Consider the following 12,960-nt stretch of genomic DNA (forward strand, 5'->3'; position numbering starts at 1 on the left):
TGCTGGGAAAATTGGACAGGTACATGTAAAAGTATGAAATTAGAACACTCCCTGACACCATGCACAAAAATAAACTCAAAATGGATTAAAGACCTAAGTGTAAGGGCAGACACTATCAAACTCTTAGAGGAAAACATAGGCAGAACACTCTATGACATACATCACAGCAAGATTCTTTTTGACCCAGCTCCCAGAGAAATGGAAATAAGAACACAAATAAACAAATGGGACCTAATGAAACTTAAAAGCTTTTGCACAGCAAAGGAAACCATAAACAAGACCAAAAGACAACCCTCAGAATGGGAGAAAATATTTGCAAATGAAGCAACTGACAAAGGATTAATCTCCAAGATTTACAAGCAGCTCATGCAGCTCAATAACAAAAAAACGAACAACCCAATCCAAAAATGGGCAGAAGACCTAAATAGACATTTCTCCAAAGAAGATATACAGATGGCCTACAGACACATGAAAGAATGCTCAACATCATTAATCATTAGAGAAATGCAAATCAAAACTACAATGAGATACCATCTCACACCGGTCAGAATGGCCATCATCAAAAAATCTAGAAACAATAAATGCTGGAGAGGGTGTGGAGGAAAGGGAACACTCTTGCACTGTTGCTGGGAATGTAAATTGATACAGCCACTATGAAGAACAGTATGGAGGTTCCTTAAAAAACTACAAATAGAACTGCCATATGACCCAGCAATCCCACTACTGGGCATATACCCTGAGAAAACCATAGGTCAAAAAGAGTCATGTACCAAAATGTTCATTGCAGCTCTATTTACAATAGCCAGGACATGGAAGCAACCTAAATGTCCATCGACAGATGAATGGATAAAGAAGATGTGGCACATATATACAATGGAATATTACTCAGCCATAAAAAGAAATGAAATGGAGGTATTTGTAACGAGGTGGATGGAGTTAGAGTCTGTCATACAGAGTGAAGTAAGTCAGAAAGAGAAAAACAAATACAGTATGCTAACACATATATACGGAATCTAAGGGAAAAAAAAAGGCCATGAAGAACCTAGTGGCAAGACGGGAATAAAGACACAGACCTACCAGAGAATGGACTTGAGGATATGGGGAGGGGGTGGGGTGAGATGTGACAGGGTAAGAGAGTGTCATGGACATATATACACTACCAAATGTAAAATAGATAGCTAGTGGGAAGCAGCCGCATAGCACAGGGAGATCAGCTTGGTGCTTTGTGACCACCTAGAGGGGTGGGATGGGGAGGGTGGGAGGGAGGGAGATGCAAGAGGGAAGAGAAATGGGAACATATTGTATATGTATAACTGATTCACTTTGTTATAAAGCAGAAGCTAACACTCCATTGTAAGGCAATTATACTTCAATAAAGATGTTTAAAAAAAAAAAAAAAAGAGTTCTAGATCTGTTTTCTAGTAAGACACTAAAATGGCATGATAGTTGATTCCCTTCTCCCAAAGTAACCACAGAGAAACTAGACAGGGAAAATACCAAGAAAAGAAGAAAAGTATAAAATTCCTCTAGGGTAATAGGGAGATTGTTGTGAAATGATGGGTTTGGGGGGGTCAATTCTAGACTTTAACCGGGACAGGGTTGACAGCCTGGGGTTATTGTGAGAGGGAAAGTAGCAGTGGTGTAGGTAGAGTTCTGCTATTGCTTCCTCCCCACCATTGCTGTGGTAAAAAGAATGCCTGTCCACAACAGGGGTGATACAGAATTCTGGTGCAGACATCTGCAGGAGGCAGTTCCTGTTAGGGAAATAACAGGGCTTTGGGTCATCAGATTAGCTGAGTGCCAAAAGTGGAGACTAGAGGAGCCTCAATACATGGCACATTTGCTGAATTTTGAAGCTACATGCAGTGGGAAGCAAACGAGCTGGAATGGAAACCAGAGGTGAATTGTACACGATCTCAGGAAACAAAGACCTTTCAGGGGAAGTGACTCCAGCGAATATACCAAAACCACAGTAAACTGATGATCTGAAGCCAATTTTACCATGATGGTATTTTACTGATTTGGGGGAATTGGTGCTATAGACTGAGACTTCTGGCTTGGCAGGACAGAGGGCCTCTGCAGAGGAAGCTGAGTTTTCAGCCAGCACACGGGATAGAGAGAAAGGTAGAAAACTGTGAAGTCATAAATGAAGACATTTTTTTAAAAAACATTTACATAATTCTAAAACACTTCAGTGCAGAAAACTAAAAAGGTAAGCCAAAAATCTCTCAAAGGATCACAGTACTCATGTCATTCTGCTGAGAGGAAAAATACTAACTACAGGAGGGGCCCCAAAAAACCAATTTTAATAAAAAGATTATAACAGGCTTCCTCTCCTCACTTCACCACTACATCAACAAGCCTACAGTATAAGAACAACGAATTGCAGCTGAAAGAGCTGCAAGACTCAAATCTGATCAAGAAAGAGTTCTTAGAGAAATCCAAAGACAACAGGGAAGAAGAAAAGGACACTAGAGAAAACTGAAGCCTCTTCACCTACCTGTACAACAAACATTAAACACAGCACAATTTTGAGCCAAATTAGCATAAATCCTCACCCTTAAGGCCTATTTATCTCAGATCCTATTATCCAATATACCACATCCAGTTTTCAACAAAAAGTTTCAAGTATGCCAAAGAGAGGAAAAAACAGTCTGAAGATGTAAAGCAAGAATCCAAACCAGACCCAAATATGACACAGATTTTGGAAATATTAGACATGGAATTTAAATCATATATGATTAATATGTTAAGGGCTTTGTGGAAAAAGTAGACAACATGCAAGAATAGATGGGTAATTTATGCAGAAAGATGGAAACACTGAGTCAAAAGGATATGATAGAAATTAAAAATGCTGGAAAGAATGATGAATGCCTTTCATGGGCTCATCAGTAGACTGAATAAGGAGGAAACCAGCAGTGATTTTGAAGATTCATCACTAGAAACTTCCCAAAGTGAAATGCATAGAGAAGAAATGATTTTAAAAAGAATATCCAAGAATTATGAGATTGTGGGGTGTTTACAAAAGGTGTAACATACGTGTTAGTGGAATACCAGAAGAAAAAAACGAGACAGAAGAAATATTTGAAGTAATAATGGCTGTGAATTTTTCAAAATTAATGACAGACACCAAACTACAGATCCAGGAATCTCAGAGAACACCAAGCAGGATGACTACCAAAAAATATAAAACTTAGGCATATCATATTCAAACTTAAGAAAACCAAAGACAAAGAAAATCTTGAAAGAAGCTGGGAGGAAGTGGGGGTACACCTTACCTACTGAGGAAAAAGGATAAGAATTACATCAGATTTTCTCATCAGAAACAATGAAAGGAGAAAGAGAGTGTAGTGATATATTTAAAATGATTGGAAGAAAAAAAGAAATACCAAACCAAAATTCTATATCCTTCAGCAATGAAGAGAAATAATGACTTTCTCAGATGAATGAAAATAAGTGAATTCATTGCAGTAAAACTTCCCTGCAAGAAAGGTTAAAAGAAGTTCCTCTGAGAGAAGGGAAATTATGTAGGTCAGAAACCCAGATCTGCATAAAGAAAGGAAATGTGTCACAGAAAGAATAAGTGAAAGTAAAATAAAGCCTTTTATTTCTCCTATTTTTGAATTATCTATTAAATAACTGTTCAAAGTAATAATATTGATAGTAACAATATACTAGGTGATTATAGTTTATGGATAAGTGAAATAAATGGCAGAAATCTTACAAGGGACGAGAGGGAGGAATTGGGACTACTCTGTTATAGTAGAGTAGTGTATATATACATAGTGTTATAGTATTCAAATGTTCTGGGATCTATTATAAAATACCTGCACTACTCATGAAGTAGTATGGTGTTATTTGAAAGTGGAATTAGCTTAGTTAAAAATGTATATTGCAAACTTCAGGGCATCATCTAAAAATTTTTTTGAAGTATAATTGATGTACTGAGAGAAGATAGAAAATGGAAACATATAAAATACTCAATTAAAACCAGAGAAGGAAGAAAATGACAGAAAGATTTTAAAAACAAGAACAGTTGTAATGAATAGGAAATGCTTACAAACATGCTACTTATCAATCCAACTATATCAATGATAACTTTAAATGTGAGTGGCCTAAATTTGCCATTTAAAAACAGAGACTTTCAGAATGGGGGGTGGAAAAAGAAACAAGACCCAATTATGTTGTCTATAAGCAAAAAAAAAAACCTGCTTTAATATAAAGACACAGGTTAAAAGTAAAGGAAAGGAGAAAGATATTACATGCTAACACAATCAAAAGAAAGTTGGAGTAGCTATGTTAATTACACAATGCAGACTTCCAGAACAAGGAAAAATTATTAAGGGTAATGAGAGGTATTACACAATGATAAAGGGGTCAATTCTCCAAGAACACGTAAAAATCTTTAAAGTGTATGCACCTAACAACAGAATGTCAAAATACATAATTAAAAAACTGATAGGACTGCCAGGAGAAATAGAAAAATCCACCATTACAGTTGGAGACTTCAGCACCTCTTTATCAGTACTTGCAACAGTGAAAAAATCAGTAAGGATGTAATTGAATTGAACAGCACCATCAATCACTTTGTTCTAATTGACGTTTATAGAATACTCCATCTGACAACAGCAGAGTACACATTCTCCTCAACCTCAAAAGGAATAGACCACATTTCTGGGTTACAAAACACAGCTTGACAAATTTAATACAATAGTAATCACTCAAAGAATGTTCATAGACAACAATGGAATTAAACTGGAGATCAATAACAGAAAAATAGCTGAAAAACAAACAGAAAAATAATGGAGAGTAAATAATACTCTTCTAAATAACGTGGGGGCCAAAGAAGTCTCAAGTGAAATTTTAAAATATTTTTAACTAAATGAAAGTGAAAATACCTTATCAGAATATGTGGCGTGCAGCAAAAGCAAAGCTTATAGGGAAGCTTATAGCATTGAATGTATATATTAGAGAAGAAAAATATCTAAAATTTAAAAATCTAAGCTTCTATCTTAGGAAATTAGAGAAAGGAAAGCAATTTAAGCCAAAAGAAAGCAGAAGAAAAGAAAAATTAGAGAAGAAATCAATGAAATTGAAAACAGGAAATCAATAGAATCAATGAAACCAAAAGCTGGTTCTTTGAAAATACCAATAAAATATATTAACCTCTAGCCAGACTAACCAAGAAAAAATTCTTCAGCAGAAGGAAAAGATTCCAAACAGCTACTTGGAAACAAAGGAAGCAGTGAAAAGCAATGAATGGTAAATAGGTGGGTCCTTATAAAAGTATATTAACTGCACAAGATGATAATAATAATGTGTTGTAGAATTCAAAATACATGCAGAATTGACATGCATGACAATAGTAGGGCAAAAGAGGAAAGGTAGGTAAATAGGATTCAACCATTCTAAGATCTAAGCATTATCAAGGAGATGATAAAATTAATAATTTTATTAGATGCATTAAGCCACATATCTGTTCTCTAAAGTAGAGATCTTTAAAATGACCATTAAAAAATAATGAAAGAATGTATAACCAATTAAAGATGGAAAAATAAAATAATTTAACATATTCTATTAATACAAAGAAAGACAAGAAGGGATAGAAAAGTGAACATAAGGAGATCAGTCACATATAAAGCAAATTGCAAGGTGGTAGATATTGACCCAAGTATACCAATAATTAAATTTAAGTAGAACAAATATTTCAATAAAAGAGTAAAATTATCAGACTCAGTATTTTAAAATTGCATGGTAATTAGAAGTAAATTCTATGACACAGAACGTTTGAACCTAAAGGAATGAGAAGCATTACCAGAATTACTTGGAGACGTTTGGTAATATTGTCTAATCCATCGGTTAGAAATAAAAACCCTAAGTCTATGTGTGCACAATTACATATTTGAAAATGTATCAAACAAAACCCGGCAAAAGTAAATAGTGACCTAAACAAATCTACAATCATATTGGGAGATTTTATTGCATCTCTTTCAATAGCTAATAGGACAACATAATGAGTCATCCCTCTTAATTCAACTTATACCCAAAACACAAAACTTGAAACTCTAGTGAGAAAAGTTTTCCCAAATGAAGAATGATTATTTGTGGTTTTTCTGGTCTCTAGACCTCCGTAATCAAAGACTGTATCCATTCTCCTCCCTTGGAACATACAGGGCTTTATAACCTGAGATCTGACCTCCCATACTCATTATCTGACAGGATATCTGATACCCCCAGAGGAAATGTCCTCAAAGAATAAAATAACAATCTATTTGAAGAGAATTATTTGCAAAGAAAAAGAACACACTGCATCAAAGTCCTTCAGAAATAGAAGCATCAGAACAAAAAAAATCAAAAATTTTAAATTAATCTAATAAAGTATATTAAAATATAAACAAGATATTTTTAATGTGAAGTACAGTAAGACAACATTAAAAGAACAAAAAATGATTTGAAAACTAAGATAGTTGCGGGCTTCCCTGGTGGCGCAGTGGTTGAGAATCTGCCTGCCAATGCAGGGAACACGGGTTCGAGCCCCGGTCTGGGAGGATCCCACATGCCGCGGAGCAGCTGGGCCCGTGAGCCACAATTACTGAGCCTGCACGTCTGGAGCCTGTGCTCCGCAACAAGAGAGGTCGCGATAGTGAGAGGCCCGCGCACCGCGATGAAGAGTGGCCCCCGCTTGCCGCAACTAGAGAAAGCCCTCGCACAGAAACGAAGACCCAACACAAGCCATAAATAAATAAATAAATAAAATTAAAAAAATAAATAAATAAATAAGATAGTTGACATAAAGAGCACAATGGTTATACAGATTTGAATTGATACAACTGAGGGAAAAAATTAGTAATTGGAAGACCCACTTGAGTAACTATCCAGAAGGAAGAATTAAAAGATAAAGAATAAGAAAACATTAAATGTTAAGCTATCTGGAAAGTAGAATTAAAGTAGAATAAAAAAATACAGATAATAGAACCTCAAGGAGACCATAATAGAAATTGAAAGAAGGAAATGTTTTTTTTAAAAATAATAGAGAAATATTTCCTGGAATTAAAAAATAAATGAAAAAAGTCATATTGCAAGCATTCATAGATTGTTAAAAGTGAGAAATTAGTGGGGAAAAACACCTGGGAATTAAAGAATGTATCAAAGACAACAAGAAACTTCTAAAAGCTTCACTAAGAAGGAGCAGATCAAGGAAGTGATCAGATCAGCAACAGATTTTTCAACAACATCACTGGAAGCAGTACGAAGATGGAACAATATTTTGAAGATATTGAAAGAAAAAAATTTGGGCATAGATGCTTAGACCCAACCAAACTAATCCACGTATTACAGCATGATAAAAAAATATTCACATGAATTCAAAACCATAGCTTTTTCCAGAAAAGCCTTGCACTGAAAATTGTTTTGGATAATATTTTTAAATAGCATTTTATATATTTTTTTTAAAGATTTTTTTTTTGATGTGAACCATTTTTAAAGTCTTTATTGAATTTGTTACACTATTGCTTCTGTTTTATGTTTTGGTTTTTTGCCCAAGAGGCATGTGGGATCTTAGCTCCCTGACCAGAGATTGAACCCACACCCCCTGCATTGGAAGACAAAGTCTTAATCACCGGACGGCCAGGAAGTCCCTAAATAGAATTTTAAATAATAACATTTTTATTTTTCAATAAATCTATGAGATGCTACAAGAAATATGAAGAAGAAATTAAATATGTCAGTAAAGTTTATTTTCTTTAAAATCACAGTGAGCATAATAGAAAGAAAATATATACATTACCCCAGAATTAAAATCTAGATCACATCAAACTAAAAAGGAAAGAGGGAGGGTGTGGCAAAGGGATGAGAAAGTTAATAAGTATACCATCCTGTTTGAAACGAGAGATAAGAGTTAAAGACAATAAGTAAAAATAAGTTTTTAAATAGACACAGAAAACATGAAAAGAGAATAAACCAAAATATTAGAATTACATACAAATATACGAAGAATTAATCTGAATGTAAATTTTCTAAACTCACTATGCAAGACACATTTTCAGATTGGATTTAAAAAAAGAACAAAATCAAGATATATGTTGTTTACAAGAAAAAGATCTGAAGCATAAAGACATATGAACACCTGAAACTTTTTAGTAAGTGAAAACATTCTATCAGACAAATAGTAACCAAAACTGGTTTAGGTAAATAACTATTAGAAAAGTGGACTTAAAATCTACTACTGCGTACAAACAAGGTATAATCTGTCTTGGTATGTCCTACTATCTTCCAGCTTTTTGCCTGGAAACATTTTTGACCTGTGACACAGAGAAGTGGAACCAAAACAGTGGCGAGCAGTCTTACTGAGAGGAGGAGAGAGAGCTCAGAGTTCTGGGAGGCAGAAGTAGCTGGAAATCTGCAACGCATTGTAATGAAGAAGAGAGATCCATGCAGAAAAATGGCTCCAGAAATCTTCAAGTGTGTTCAAAGAATAACCAAGACGGTGTAAACTGCATATTTCACAGAGCTCACACAGAGCTGGACACGCGTGCATTCCAATCAGTCAAAATAGAGACTCCTTGGAGAACACCCTAGGAATTCAAAAGAGACCCTTGAAGGGGCATGTATTAGTAAATGGCTGAAATCCAGAGAAAAGCACTATAAATGCACCGTAAGTCTGAAAAACAAGCTTTCAATGAAAAAGTGGAAAATCTGAATAGCCCAATGTCTCCTTACAAAAATTGAATTTACAAGTAAAAAGACTTTCACAAGGAGATTCCATCCCAGGTGGCTTCAATAGTAAATTCTATGAAACGTTTCATAAGGAATAATACCATTCTTATACAAAATCTTTCAGAAAGTAGAGGAAAGGGGGACATGTGCCAACTCACCTAATGAGAAAGCATCGCACTGATACCAAAACCAGAAAGCTATATTACAAAAAAATTTTTAAGGGAGAAAGTTATAGTGCCCACTTCGGTAACACATATGCTAAAATTGGAAAGATACACAGAAGATTAGCATAGACCCTGCCCAGGGATGACACACAAATTCATGAAGCGGTCCATATTTTTTCAACTCTACTTCAATAAAATTTTTTTAAAAATAAAAAAAGTTACAAGCCAGTTGCATTAATTTATATTTAAAGGACACTTCCCTGAAACGCTATTTTATAATTGTCTCTTTGTTAAATATCCAAATTTGATGTCCTCAGGGCAATGCACCATGTAAAATTATGGATGAGTGAAGGGCAGGTGAGAAAAGAAGAATCAATGGTTTTAGGAAATGATATATATGGAAGTTTGTGGTCACGAAATTGATATCTTTAAAATTCTTGATACCTCTGATGTCCTAATCTTGTAAGCCTAAATTAGATTGCTAAGTAATGTACAAGTATCTGCCCTGTTGCCTGAACAGTGTTCAAAGATTCTTTAGAAAGGAGATCTCGTCTCCAAGGACTCTCTTCTGCTCTGCCTTTTACTTAGCTTACAATTGTGTCTTATCTACCTTTCATTTCAACTAGGTTGTTTTTATTCACCAACTTAATAAGCATAGAGATCAGTTCATTTTAAAAATCTCCATTATAATGTTATCTTGAAATATTTATTATAGTTGTTATTGTTAGTTCATTTAGGCATGAGAATTCTGTTCCCCGTCCGATTAAATGATTATCTGATCTTGTTGTTAGAACATTGGAGCGTCTGCCTCCAATAAAATTTCCGTGCAAAGTACTTATCACAGTTCCTTAAGGATAAAGTGGAACTTAAGCAAGTCGGAAAGAATAGGTTGTTTAGTATTTTTACGCTTGCCTGCTAATAAGTATTTAATTATGGCAAAATTTGTCTGAAAATTGCTTTTATTATAATATACAACCTAGTTTAAAATTTGTGTGAGAAATCCCTAAAGCTCTCACCTACCTCGGATTATTGAAGAATGCCACAATTATAGATGGACGGCTCAGGTGACAGCAATACTTCCTTAAAATCGGAAGTAAGAAATCTGATTATTTTTTTGTACTCCTTTCTTTCTCCTCCTTTGTATTCCTTCTCCTTTCTTCCAATAACACAGATATTTCAAAGTATCCATAGAGATATTCCCATGTATTTAATCCCTACTAAATAGCTTCTTGATGACTTTTCTGGCTCTGAACAACCTCCTAAAAAATACAGCATTTTGGTCATTCATAGCTGGGCCATCTCTGCAGTGTTATAGTAGTCTAAAAATATACCAATATTTTTGTTAATTTAATTTAATTTTTAAAATATTTAAGCATTAGTAAAATCAATTTTTAAATGTTGATTAATTGCACTGATTTTTCAGTACCTCCTGTGCAGTGATGCTGCTTATTCAAGTAGAAATCAAGAATATTTCTTTACATAAGAACACATGCCACATCTATTTCTTCTTTGAAAATGCACCCTTAGCTGCCAGCAGAAGTTCCTCAGGGGTTATAAAATCATCAGTCAGTTTCACAGCTGGAGAGAAAGTACTTTCTTAGAGAAGTTTTACCTATAAGAAGAATAGGCTTTGTCATGTTCAAAGGCACACAATGAGTTAAATTTAAGAAATGCCAAGAAATAGCTTTTCACTCACAACTGACTTTATTTGAAGAGAAAAAGAATAGAGTAGGTATAGTGACTAAACACTTTACATCCCAGGTACTCTCCGGAAGCACACAGTGAACTGTGGTGATGGCCACTGGACAGGCTGTCTCTGGGGGACACTGCCCCTCCAATCCTGCAGAAAAGCCCTGATGTACCAGTGCTTAGACAAAAGCACTTTATGACTCCTACTTCTCCCTGAATAAAAAGGTATTTCAGTCTCAGGTCTGAGTCTTGACAGAAAAAGAAATCTAAAATCTCAAGTGAAGCATTGCCCTTTACTTATTTTACAACTTGCGTTTTATTTACCTTTCACTTAAACTAGATTGTTTTCACTCACAAATGTAATAAGCACAGAGATAATTTTATAAAGAGATCTAGATTATAATTTTACCTTCAAATATTTATTATAGTTATTACTAGTTTAAGCAGAACATGTAGTGAATTAATTATATCTTCTTGGCATTTTAAAGGAAAATATAGTTTTTAAAAAATGGATGATTATTTGACATATCTAATAAAGCTTGGTTCAGAGTAACTTTGTTTTTACCAGTATTTTAAATAGGATAATTTCCTTCCCTATGTCATTGTCACAATATTTTGATCAATATGCAGAAGAATCAAGGGATACTTTTAGTCAATTAAGATAAATGTAAGAATGTACTGATGAATAAAGATTGTTCATTTTATATTGGTTCATACTTATGAAAGACAACTACTGTGCTGTATAACAGTCGAGCTATTGCTTTTTTAAAAGTTTATAAATCTGTGTGCAAAAGTGCATTCATCTATGTGGCTAAAACATGAAATAATAATTTGGTAATTAACGTTTAATTTCACTCAAAGAATTGTTTTAAATAAACCCCAGAGATTTCCCTGAAAAAAAAAAGATCTATGAAACTTGGAAGCCAAAAGAATGCTTTATTTCTTTTGTAACTTTAAATACCTTCTATGTCTGAAAATGGGATAAAATAGCACCAATTGTGAAGATGGATTAATGCTAATAAAATCTTTTGAAACCCTCGTTTATGTTGATTGTATAAATATAAAGTTATGACTAATAAGAACTCAAGTGTACTCTGAAAGAACAACTTGAGACTTTCAGTTCTTTATTGCAAATAATTGCTCATATAATTTGTCTTGTGTTATTTGTTCTGACTGGCTTTAGTCTTTGAAATTATCCATTTTATCCAGAATTTATTTGCCAGGATTCTCTTTAAAATTCAAATGTGCTATAATTGTCATCATTTATTTAAATAGTTTACTTTTTCCATTAACAAAGAAAATATGGACTGAATTGGAAATAAAATTAGCTGATGATGAGTGAGCAGCCAGTGGGGAAGGGCAGGAAGAACAACGAGTGCTGTAAAGAAAGAGAAAGCCTTCATTGAGCATCTATATGAAATGATTCTGGCCACTTCATTTTTAACCCGCACAGACATGCTGTCAGATAATCATCAGTTTCCAGTTTCAAAAATAATGGGTCTGGGGATGAAGATTAGGTAACTTGCCCCAGAGCTATGGCATGTAAAGCCAGGTCCAGCTGACTCCAAGGCCTATGAGATGAGTAAACACAAGATTTTGACTTTTCTGCAGAGTCCTGCAGAGATGAGCAAGGACCATCTCCAATAAAATCTGTGAAGTGGACAGAATTTTGATTCAGTATCTCAAGGCTTTTTAATGCTTTATTTCCCGTACCATGCCCCAAATGTAAACATATCCGTTCTGACATTCACTCCAAGAGCCAGCAGAAATGCCTTCCCAGTCCTTCCTATTTCTTCCTGCCCTGTCCTCCACTATTCATTCATCTAATTGTTCATTCATTTATGTGTTCATCCATTCACCAAATATTGAGTGTTTACGATGTGCTAAGGACTGTTTTGGCACTGAGGCTACAAATGTGAACTAAAAGAACCCCATCCTTGCCTTCATGGAATTACCTCCTAATAGGATCTGAGAACAACTTTATGGAGATACTCTAATTACACAAATAATAAATATTTAAATTACAATCACCCCATTCTCCCCATCTCCATCATCAACCCAGTCAGTGTCATCTCTCAGGAAACGTTCTGAAAACTCAAGTCAGATGTAAATCTCTAAATTTTATCCAACCACATTTTCGTAAGAGTCTAGATACCACTTGAAAGTGCCAAGGGTAAGGGGCGGGGTGGGGAGGAGGGGAAGGAGAAGCACAGATGAGGAGGAGCCTCTAGAGTAGGGCAAGAAAGGCAGTACTAATCAAAGGAGCAAAAAGTGATAGAAAATGCATGGATAATTGGTCAGGGATGAAAGAAAAAGGCAGAAATAGAGATCACCTAGAGAAGTGGATTAAGGAAGAGTCCTGATTGGCAAAGTGAGCTATGTAACATCTGTC

The 12,960-nt window shown here is 34.8% G+C and overlaps 1 non-coding gene across 1 annotated transcript; it reads left to right on the top strand.

Moving 5' to 3' along the window:
- Positions 1 to 8,949: 8,949 nt before the first annotated feature.
- LOC137777095 (U6 spliceosomal RNA) lies at positions 8,950 to 9,056 on the top strand. The gene has a single exon (XR_011076423.1). It is a non-coding gene; the product is annotated as a U6 spliceosomal RNA (small nuclear RNA).
- Positions 9,057 to 12,960: the final 3,904 nt, after the last annotated feature.

Source organism: Eschrichtius robustus, chromosome 14, assembly GCF_028021215.1.
Source record: "Eschrichtius robustus isolate mEscRob2 chromosome 14, mEscRob2.pri, whole genome shotgun sequence".
NCBI classification, from domain to species: domain Eukaryota; kingdom Metazoa; phylum Chordata; class Mammalia; order Artiodactyla; family Eschrichtiidae; genus Eschrichtius; species Eschrichtius robustus.